Genomic DNA, 12,525 nt, shown 5'->3' on the forward strand with positions numbered 1-12,525 from the left:
CCATTTTGAGTGGCTCAACAAACGCAACGCAAATGTATAATGTTAAACTCATACTACCGAATGCAAATACTTCATAAAGGTTTTCGAGTAAGCGATACGTCATTAACGTAAGACGTATTGAAACTCATACAAGAGGTACTGTAGTCATCTCTTACAGCAATTATAACAGAGAACTATAAGAATTAATAGTTAAGGATGCATGTAGGATGAGAATAAAATAATTACATTTCGCATGATGACATACAATGACATAATAATTTAACAGAATAATCTTCTTCGGCTATAGATTTAAATTAATAATTAACATATTTCATCACGATAAGCAAATTATACGTATTTTGAAAACAGTGAAAAGTTGTTGTATATTTCACTTGCAACTCTAGCATAGCATATAGATTTACGTACATATACACAACATAATAGTATACCTACCAAATATAGTTAAATCTGGAAGATAGGCTTTTCAAATTTCAATATCGAATTAAAATGTTTTAATTACATAAGTTAAATTATTATATTAAAACGGTGAGCGGTATTAATCATTGCCTCCGTTTTCAGATAGTTTCCTTTTATCTTTTTTTTATTTGAACCAAATTTGGCTTCTTACTATATTTAAACATAATAAATTAAACAATTACGTAGCATATGTGTATGAAGGTAGTTCGGCAAAATGTTGAATGCAATAATATATCAATGGACGGCAAATCGGTAAGATGTTGGAAAGTGATCAGCAAACCTTTTAAATTTAAACTATTCTTTCCATCGCCACTGGCATACTGACATACACTGGCTTACAAATCTTAACACGTACGTACCCAGTCGATCTTGCGCCTTTAAATTTAGGCTACTTGAAAGAAAAAAAAAATTATTAATAATCTATTACAAATTACTAATAAATCGGATGACGATACATTCTATGTTCAAAGTTGAATATCGACTTCGTAAGCCTTCGAAGTATTCGAATGGATGAATAAACTATTTGATTAGTCGTGTTTCAAGGACGGACGACAATAAGCTTTTGATCTAATAATTCCTATCCTTTTAGATAAAGTATGAATTAATTACTAAATGCATTTTTTTACTAGTGATAAGTGGTTTTATGCGATACATCATGTATGTTAAATTTAATACTTATCATTAAACTACAGCACTGAAAAGGTTGTGAGGTCGAATAGAGATCTAACAGCGATAAATTTTATTTGACCCAATATTTCCTACTTTTTACTCATAAGAAAAAAAATTGTAGCCGTGATTTGATTGTGTGGATATTGGATACAAGAAGTATTATTTGGTGGATCTAAATAACACTTATATATATAGTATATACGTATTTTTTCTCTTTTATATCTTAATATACATACAAAGTTTTTTACAAGTCCAAGTATGTTTTTTTTTTTTAAATAAAATCAACTGTTCTTATGAGCACTAAGCGTTTCAATAAAAAAAAAAAAAATAATAAGCTAAAAAATAAATTATTGATATAAAACAATGCAGAAAATATTTTAGGAGCGGATTTTTACAGTTGAGATACGAGGGTTCTATAATATATTATAAAGTTTTACAATATTTACATATATAATTATAATTGATTTCATTTTAATAATAATGTTTTTAAAATTATTTGAATTAAACTAATAGAAAATAAGTTCAAAAAAGGATAAATTTAAAATAAAATAATTTCACTCACATTATATTTTTAATTTAACGTATAAAGGTTAAAATAATAATAAATTTATTATTCATGTGATATAATGGTATGGTAAAGAGTTAGGCCAAGACAAAACTGTTTATGACACTAACTTTTTTTCCTTGATTGTCAGTCGTCTTTTTTAGTTTAGTAACTTTTAACGAGTTTAATGTTCACCAATAAAAAGAATTGTAAAAAAATGCAAATCTTTTATTTTTATTAATAATGATGTTAATTGAATTTCAACCACTAGAAGAACATTAATATTTAAAAAATCATGAACAATGAAAGACCAAATTTTATTGAAAATATGAACATAAAACATCATAATTACTATCCCAAGTCTCAAAATATGCAAAGTACCCTCTGAATTTGTTTATTTTTTTCCCCTAAGCCATCAAAGGATTTTCTTACTTACATTAGAATATTAAATAATACAAAATTAAAGGAACCTTCGACTTATTGTTACAGGATATATATTTGAATACTTGCTACGATTTTTTTCGTGATCCCTACGCGAAAATCTTGATGCAAGTCCTGCGACGCTGTTTAATAATTATTTATTTTATTTAATATTTTGTACATTTTTTTCAACAACCCTACGTGCAATTTGTGATGCAACCCCTCCATCATATAATAAATCGATATTGTACTGAACAGACTTGTAAGGCTCGGGAGCTATTAGGTCTTCCACGCGCAGATTTTTCGGTAGCGCCCAATCGGGCAACGTCAAAAACAAATTGATCTCTCAAGATGATGGCAGTAAGACTATTATCAAAAATTTATATAACTGGGAAAATAATTATTAAATAAATATTAAATATTTAATTTTAGAAAAAATATAACTATATAACGAACCAGGGCTGGTTAAGGAAAACAACAGGGGCTAAAATCCCGGGGCTTCACTAAATGGAGCCTCCAACTACAGATTGAGTTTTTTCAATATTATTTTTTAAATAATAAGAAATAGCAAAATAAGACAAAAGAATCAAAGTATATTCAAGTGGGCACGCTTTTGTTTTTTTATCAAAGTCAACAGAATAATTATTACAAAACAATACCAAAAAGATTTTATCTGGTTTCAAATGATTGGCGGCCTCTTCTTTGTTGTCCCACCCTTTAAACGCTCAAATGCTAACCTTTAACTGGGAATAGCTTAATTGGTCTTACGCACGATACCTAAATAATACAGAATTAATACCCGCTGTGTCTCAATTCGTCATCATGATTTATAGATTTAAATATAATTGTATTACATACTAAAAACAGCTATATATTAAGAATAATAGTCTTAGATACGCGATCTATGATAGTTCAAACAAAATTAATAAAATACAAACTATTAGTTATCTTTTTAAAACAATATATTATATTATATTTAACCTTCATAATAATTAATTCTGTGAAACTCTTGATTGCAAATGATATTATTTAAAATTAAGGTAATTATGTATACAATTAATTATTGTTCATTGTGATTTGTAATTAAATTATTGGAATTGATGTTAAGGCTTTATGCAAACCCGTCTGGGTAGGTACCACCCACTCATATATTCTACCGCCAAACAGCAGTACTTAGTATTTTTGTGTAGCGAAGTGTAATCTAAAGGGTGAGTAAGCTAGTGTAACTGCAAGTACGCTAACATCTATGAGTGATGGTGACCACTGGTGACGGGCTACAGAATTCTTTAAGTTTTTCATGACAAGTATTCTTTATTGCACTCAAAACGATAAAAATAATATATATAAATAAATTTACAAAAGTGAGCACAAAGGTGGTTTTAACGCTTAAATAGCGGTTTCCTCCAGGCAACATTTGGGTAAAATACTTGAAGTGGAATAAAGTAGTGATAAAGCGTACAAAGGTCCATTAAATTAAACAAAATAAATATACCATTTTAATGTTAACAGTTATTTAATGGATTCGTGTATACTAATCCTTATAATTAATTCGCAGTCTTCTTCCTTTTATAAGAAAAAATATAGGTATACAGTACGCTTGTAAAACTCATTACTCATTAACAAGAGTTAATCCGATGCGGGGTGGTGAATTCGAATGTGACAGAATTAAATCCGTCACATACACATTTCCTCTCGGTGTTTTTCCTAATCTCCGAGCGAGAGAAAACTTTTGTTCATGAAACCTCAGCAGAACTTGCATTTATTTTGATGTAGTAGGTTTAGATTTAAAGAGACATTTTTTCCCCAAAAAAGGACATAGTGCTACTATTAGGAAAATTATAAAACATAAAACATATGTAATATTGTCTGTTCTTTACTTAAATATAATAAAAGGTTTAGAATCTTCTACAAAGATTGATTGAGATACAGTAGTGTAGCTATCGTAGGGCCAGCTGGTGCAGTGCACCAGGGCCCCGGTGCTCAGAGGGCCCTCTAACCTAAACTTAAAAAAAGAGCTTTGAATTGAGATGACGTATAGATTTAACCTACTAATTATAAGTTCAACTCACTGTATCCTGTATCCTATTCTTTTGAAGAGCAATATAAGTTGAAGAGGGTGTGAGCACCCGATTAGTTTTCTATGCACCGGGGCCCTTGCCCACCAAGCTACGCCACTGTTAAGATGACATAGTTAGACATTGGGCCATCTCAGTTTGTCACGATAAAATGGAGCTAGAAAAATATATTAAAAATTATTTATTTTATTTAATATAAAAACATTTATATTCAAAGATTTATAACAATAATGGATGTATTTTTACAGTATTGATTTCGTGATATTTTGATAACTATAGAAAATAGCCTTATGATATACTAACTTATTGATCTGAACTCGCAGGGAATGAATAAAAATTTCAACTCATGCTATTTTATACTATGTGATAAAAAATTTACAAACCGATCAAAACACTATACTATGCTAATTATTATTTTCTTACAAATTGCAAATATTAAAGGCTTTAACTTTAAAATAGGTTTTAAATTAATATTTTATTTATATTGATAACGATTAATAATAATTTTTTAAAAGTTTTCATTTTCGTCTTTTCAAGGTTCTCGGGGGTTAATTAAACTATAGTAATAGGCAATCTGCATGCAGTGTCGGAAGCCTCATAGAGGTTATTCCACCACGCTAAAACAGTATGATTAGCGTGGTGGAATAAACTTAAAATCTTCTCACCAAAATGAGAGGAAGCCAGCAATGGACATTTACAGGCTGTTAGTTAACACTTATTTTTTTATGATACACTGGCCGCTGTTGGACAGTTATAATATCTGGTCGATGCCGAGGGTAGCGAACAAATACTTTATTGTTAATTTCACTGATTGTATTAACCTCATTGCATTTTCTCTAAAATGTATAATGTAGATTTATGTATTGATGATAAAGATAAATAAAATTTATAGTTTACTACAAATACTGTCCACTTGAAAACTTTCAATACAAATTTGAACTTCACGAACACAGGTATGTCGCTATAAAAATATTTGTCGTGAGCGGATATCGAATTGTTGCCTACAGTAAAACTCTGTAGCAGTAATATTATGTCAAAACCCTCATACGTGTTTTATATTATTTTTAAAATTTTGCATTTATATATATATATTTCAAATTTATAGGTTATTGGTTTCAAATATTCATGTAAAACCTATCTTAGTTATATGCAACATTTATAATGAATAAATTTAAAAACTTACGAATATTATTAGATAAGAATTAGTATAATACCTAATTAGTACAACTTTTTTTTTAATTTTTAGTTTCCTCAATTACTATTTTTATACGTCATACTTCTATCCATTAATCTTTCCTTTAGTTCTCGTGTTTTAAAGCCGTTACATTCGTACCTAACACCGTTCTCGTTATAAAATTTTATTTCATTTTACGTCTTTTAATTTGCCCGACTTAGAAGCAATTTTGAAATTTCATCTCACCTGAATTATTTATCTTTTACTCATTTCGTAATCTATCCATATTCGTCACTGATACATGCATTTCAACATTTTACTCAACTCAACTCAACATTCGATTTTCATACAATACCTCATTAGCCCAATTCACACGTCACGCTCAAAAATAACGAAGATATTAAACTGCAGCCTTTTTTAACCTATTTTTTTTTTTAATAACAACAATGTTTACATTTATCTTTAACTTATGAGTGATTTACGAAACATCTTTTTGGTAGAAAATTATTATTTAGCCATTTGGATTTCTTATTATATAAAACTATATATAACGTATATCCAACTCTGGCATTATTTACTTAAATTAAATATGTATAAATAGCACACCATTCCGTACTATAAATAAGAGTGTTTAAAATTTGTCTATTTGAAACCGGTATACCATCAATGTATCCCCTAACCCACCTATCTCGATCTATCTAAAATTATATGTACCGTGTGACTCAAATTGCATTTATTCTAGCACCGAGATACATACTGTTGTTCTTTGACTGTAGAATCATTGGACTAGATGGCCCACAGATATATTTGCAGTTAGGGCAGTTTTGCAATTTCGTACATTGAAAAAAAAAGCTCAGTGCGTCTGGTAGTAAGAGTTAGTGTACCCGTTTTAACGTCAAGCTTTTGCCCTACTTGAAATTAAATGAAATACATGAATATATTTTCCTTCTCTTGTGGCTGAAATCCGTTTAGCAACTATCATCAATAATAAATATATATATATATATATATATATATATATATATATATATATTATATAGCTATGCACGGATAATAATCAAAGCGCTACTATAAAACAATGCTTAATTTATAGGTAAACTGAAATCTAAAGAATGGCGCGATTTTATTTACCTTTGAACCGAATTCAGGAAAGTCCGAATTATTATTCGGGCTTCCTGTCAATTATAATTGATTAAAAGGATGAATAATGAATAATAGAGCCTCCTTATATATACATACCTTTTGTAAGAGCTGATGCGGGAATTTTGATAGATACGAATCTATCTGTAGTGCCTATCCATTTGGTGGCAAAGAATCATCTCATTAGTAAAAGCATTTCAAATACTTTCAAGCATACCAGCGGTAAAGAAATAAAATGATACGTTAAATTTACACTCGGACATTGGTCACGGCACCAATTACGAAGAGCAAGGGCATTTGAATAATGATTATGCTTAAAAGAAATCAATAATGTGGAGTGTATTCTAAGAGATTATTTGGCACGAATTTGATTGTTTTATTATATTTATAAAAAATTAGGGTCAAAATACACAATAATTTTTATATGTTGCATATAACAGTAAAAAAAATTGATATTTTTGTCGCTCAATATGACATACGTATCTATTTTATATAAATATGGTCGGATAATAATTATTAATTTTATTATCCGACCATATTTAAAGATTATTTTTTTCATGTAATATATAGGCGGACGGGCAAATAGGCCACCTGATGGTAAGTGGTCACCATTGCCCAAAGACTAATAACCATTCCTTAGACAACACTAATACGCCACCAACCTTAGGAGGTAAGATATTATGTCCCTTGTGCATAGCTACACTGGTTCACTCACCCTTCAAACTGGAGCACAATAATACTAAGTATTGCTGTTTGGCGGTAGAATATCAGATTTGCTTGCACACAGCCCTACCACCAATTAAAGCCTAATTATAAGCTTACAACTTTCAAGCATACAGACACTCAACGGAACGAAAAGCGCGCCTACGGTTGTGATCTTGACTTGAGGTGTAGTTCGGTGCCATCTTCAGCGCGCTTTCGACAGAGTCGCTAATTAGCATTTAATTAACCCGTCTTTAATGACCTATCTATACCTAATAATAATGATTACTCGTAAATATTAAAAATGAGTATAAATAAACAATCGTAATTTATTATATTTATAAATGGAACGTAACCCTAATCTTGCTGAAACTATAGTACTAAGTAAATATTTCGAACACCCGTCCATGAACAATTATTCGAGTATGTATTTTTGATGCAATTGTGTGCAAAAGTGTTTCGATGTCCCTTGTATTATTCATAAACCTATCACCAACGGCCATGAGAAATAATCTTTACAAATATAATATAAATAAAATATCAATCAACTTTGGAAATATTTTGATGAAGCTGTTAGTCTTAATTGGTTGTATTTTACCCGATGACCTAATTAATAAACAACAATTTGTCTCAATAAAATGTACTGAAGTAACTACTTTATGACCACTGATTACCCGGGGTTTGAAATAGTCGATTAATTATATATTTGAATTGACTAGTATTGCTGTTTAACGGTAGAATATTTAGGTAAGAACGTACACGGATTGAAAAAATACGTGTGCGCCTCGGGCCGCCCGACAGAAGTGATGACTTAATCTAAGTTGAACTATTTAATATTGAAATTGTTTAACTTGAGAAAAACTTACGTTATTACTTAAATTTTATAAATATTACTATGATATTGTAAGGAAAGGTTTTTTATTAATCTAATCTTTTATTGATTATAAAATATATTTATTCTTAGTTACGATTCTTGAATATTTACATTACAATTTTGTGTATTTATTTTTTATTTAATGAAAAAATTACACCATCCACGTATCACTAAGCACTTACAATTAATATCTGATGTGGGTAACATTCAAAGTGATACTTCTTTAACGGTGTAAACAACATTGAACTTCAGAAATATTTTTGATATAGTTTATATAAGCAAACAAAATTAGTTTTATTATTATGAAATATGTCAATATCGCCGTTAGATGACAAGTCATTAAACGAATTCATTAGTCTGTTAAGAGATGCATATTTACCTGAATTTGTTTTAGATGTTGGTGTGCAAAAGGATTTTTTAATTAGACGTCTAGGAATAGAACCAGGAACTGATAAGTTGATATGCTGGATTCATTCGGGTGAATATATTTTTTTAGCATTAGCATTAGCAGCCCGTAAATGTCCCACTGCTGGGATAAAGGCCTCCTCTCCCTTTTGAGGAGAAGGTTTGGAGCATATTCCACCACGCTGCTCCAATGCGGGTTGGCGGAATACACATGTGGCAGAATTTCGTTGAAATTAGACACATGCAGGTTTCCTCACGATGATTTCCTTCACCGCCGAGCACGAGATGAATTATAAACACAAATTAAGCACATGAAATTTCAGTGGTGCCTGCCTGGGTTTGAACCCGAAATCATCGATTAAGATGCACGCGTTCTAACCACTGGGCCATCTCGGCTCTGGGTGAATATATATCAAAATGAATTAGATTCTATAAGGTAATCAGTAATTTTACGGTGCAATTCAAGCGTTACAGTGAGCCAGCCTCGTATTAAAGTTAGCTCGATAAGGACAACTGCGATCTTTATAAGCTAAAAAACGGGTAAAATTACGCTGTATATGTTCTAATCTTTCGACATGAATTTTATAAGACGGGTTCGTAATTGAAGAGGTATTTTCGAGGTTATATCGTATAAGGTAACAATAAACACAAAGTAAAGTGGATATATTTTCAAGTCCTGGACGATGCGTTTCAAAAAACCTAATATCTTCCATGTTATGGTATCTAGGAGATTATTAACATTTAATTTACAATCCATTATTACTCCCAGGGTACGAATTGTATTAGACTCTAATAAAACAACGTTAGAAATTGAGTAACTAAATGGTATCGGGTTTCTGTTTCTTGTAAATTTGATATGAAGACATTTATTTATATTGATATCCATTTTGTGTTTTTCGCATCATGTATGTACATATGTAGGTATGTAATTTATACGCGAAACGCGCTACGTAACGGTTCACCCTGCCATAAGAAGTTATCACTTCAAAATGTTCTACTCTTAGTTTGATTGTTATTGATAGCACTTGTCACACAGATAAAGCTTGTCTTTAGCAAACAAAAAAGGAGAGCGAAGTGTCATGCGATATCCTATTGAAACGAAGTTACTTTTGCAATATATTATTTATTAAATAACAGACAATGAAATAAATAAACAACGTTGAAGTATTGTATTGTTATTAAAACTCTGTGTAAATTAAAACAACAGCAAAAAATAAGTTCAAATGATATTATATAAAAGCATGTACAGAAAGAGACAGAGAGAGGATGAAAGGTCGCCTGGGCGAGACATAACGCAAAATCTTACTTGAATATTTCTGTCAGTTCACTCTACTTTAGGCTGCGATAAGAATGAGTCGAAGATAAGTACATTGAACTGTTTTGTTTTTGCCTGTTTATTTATACATCATTTTTTGTCGTTAGATAATAAGTCAAAAGCCTTTGTTGTAATGTTAAAATTAATCTATCACTATATTGATATAAATTCGTTTTAACAAAACCTTCACTCTTTGTCTATAAATAGGTAAAGTCTTTGTCTAAAGGTATTAATGTTTTCTTTTACATTCTATAATTGCTATTTTTTTTTATTAAGCTGACTATCACTCTCATGAAATATACATGTGTTGATGATAATAACATCGGATTGCTAAACGGGCTGCTACACGCTTCATTATATGCGGGCGCTTTTAGAAAGACTGTACCTAAATTGATAAAAAAAATACATTCTACAAATAATTATACAATAATATTTGAAAAAGCAAATATTCTTATTTGAAAAATTTCAACTTTCCAAAAGGATATAAGTAGAATACTTTTAATGTTTATTTAACTACCTCGATAGTCGCCCACCCTGATGTCTTTTGTTTCAGCCCGAGGTCGGGCCATTAGAAACATATTGGATTTTTCTGTTCATGGCATTTTACCCTTTGTCATTTCATGGCTTATAATGTAATTTTTAAACCATTTAATTTTAACAACATTGCCAACAACCAGCAATGACTCATCTCAGATGTATGTCAAAATACAAAAAATTATAATGCAAATTAAAAACTAATAGTGCAATATTTATTTCCGACGTTTCTCATCTCAGCTTACCACACTGCGTAAGCTGAGATGAGAAATACAACTGCATATTAAACGTTGAGAGAACTTAATATTAAACGGAGGCGTAATGAAAACCACCACTCAAAATATTTACCAATAAAAGTTTATCGCCCACCATTTTTAGTACCAAAATGAAATTCACATTTTTAACTGACTTTAAAATAAGAATTCGGTTGAATTATTTGTTATTATTCTTACATCATAACTCTGTTATAAAATTATGAACTGATTTGGAAAATTATTTATTTGTCAGTGAGTATACTTCCCGCTTATTCTCATTTAATTTACAAAAAAAAATACTCCCTAGGGGTGAAGGAATAAGGTACAGAGTTGTTTTTTTATTGGACTGAATTTTATTTATAATTTATTTCCTCGGGGATTTATAGTATTTTTTTTGTTATTTTTTAAATTATATCTACAAAAATCATCTTTAAAATTATAGTAATAATAATAAACTTCATTACATACCGAGATACAACGTTAATATATAAATAAGTATCTTTCTGTGGCATGTCAATCGCTCAGATTATCGTATATAAAAATATCGTTAATTAAAACTCCCTCTTGGTAAAACCCCAAATTGAAACATATAATAAACATTAAACAGTAAATATGACGTCTTTATGACTGATCACGATGATCTTATTCACGCAGATTCTTAAGAGAAACTAGTCAATTACCAAGGACGTTACTTTTAACGTCCTTGGTAATTGACTAGTTTAGATCCATATATTTAGATGGGGTTAGAAATTATATTAAGTCTGATCAACATTGGGAACCAATTTAATTTGTGTATCTTAATTATTTTGTTAAACAAATTAAACGTCTAATTAAACAGGAACTTTGAATCAATAGTATTTTGAATATAGAACGTACTTTGATGTTTTTGTACCAGGTTTATATGATAAGAGCTACACCCGTCATATTTTTAATGAGTTTAATGATACAGATGTTTTTAATGACGCTCTTAACAGTGAATACTTTTATGAAGTAAGTTAACAAAACAAATTGGAGCAACTTGTTATAAATTAGTGTGAAGTTAGCAAAGTTATGTATTTTTGTCAAAATAGGTAAAAAAGTATAAGTTAATACATTATAAAATTTAACCATAAGACATTATTTATTATTCATGTAGGTCTACACTCCATTTGTGTAAACATAAAACATTTTCTATGCCAAGAATTTCTTAGATTTAGGGTAAATAGCAATACCGAAAAATAACAGTTTCGATCAAAATCGTAAAGTACCACGTTCCGAAAGTATTATGTTTGACAGATAAGATAACACACGAAAAGAGTCAATAAAACCCTCTTTTCCTTTTTACTTCTCTTTTTGAAATATTTATTTAATAATCCAATTGGGTGTAAACAAGTAAATTTGTCACCTGTATAATGTACTGCCCCTTGTGCCTACCTATGGCCCAATTATTATCAACGAATGTAATTATTTTATTGTAGCTTCAAACCAGGACACTAACACAACACTTGTGTACAAACTGACATACTCTTAACACAAAAGAATAATTTTCATTATTAACAAAATATTAAATATATAAGAAATTATATATTTACTATATTATCTTTGCTTTTTGTTCAGAAAATATCCAAAACTTCTAATTAACGCTTGCTAAAGAAAAATATAATGCTTAATAAACAAAATAATTTAAAACTATGGAAGTGATATACAAGTAGTTCGTTCATAACTGAAATGCACACAGCTTGCCCCGGCATGAATGGAATAAAAACAAGAAAGTGTAACACAGCCAAGCAAACTGACACTTGTGAGGGTAAATTCACGGGAATTTATTAAATAGCTAGATATCTTGCGCGGTTTCGCTCGCTTATTGGATTTTGTTATTGGGTGTTAGGTATAAAAAATATATCCATACATTAGATCGGTTGTTTAATACCTTCTTCAATATTCAGAACCGATTTCTCCCTATCACCGCGAACTCGCCGTTGTA

Source organism: Vanessa atalanta, chromosome 12, assembly GCF_905147765.1.
Source record: "Vanessa atalanta chromosome 12, ilVanAtal1.2, whole genome shotgun sequence".
NCBI classification, from domain to species: domain Eukaryota; kingdom Metazoa; phylum Arthropoda; class Insecta; order Lepidoptera; family Nymphalidae; genus Vanessa; species Vanessa atalanta.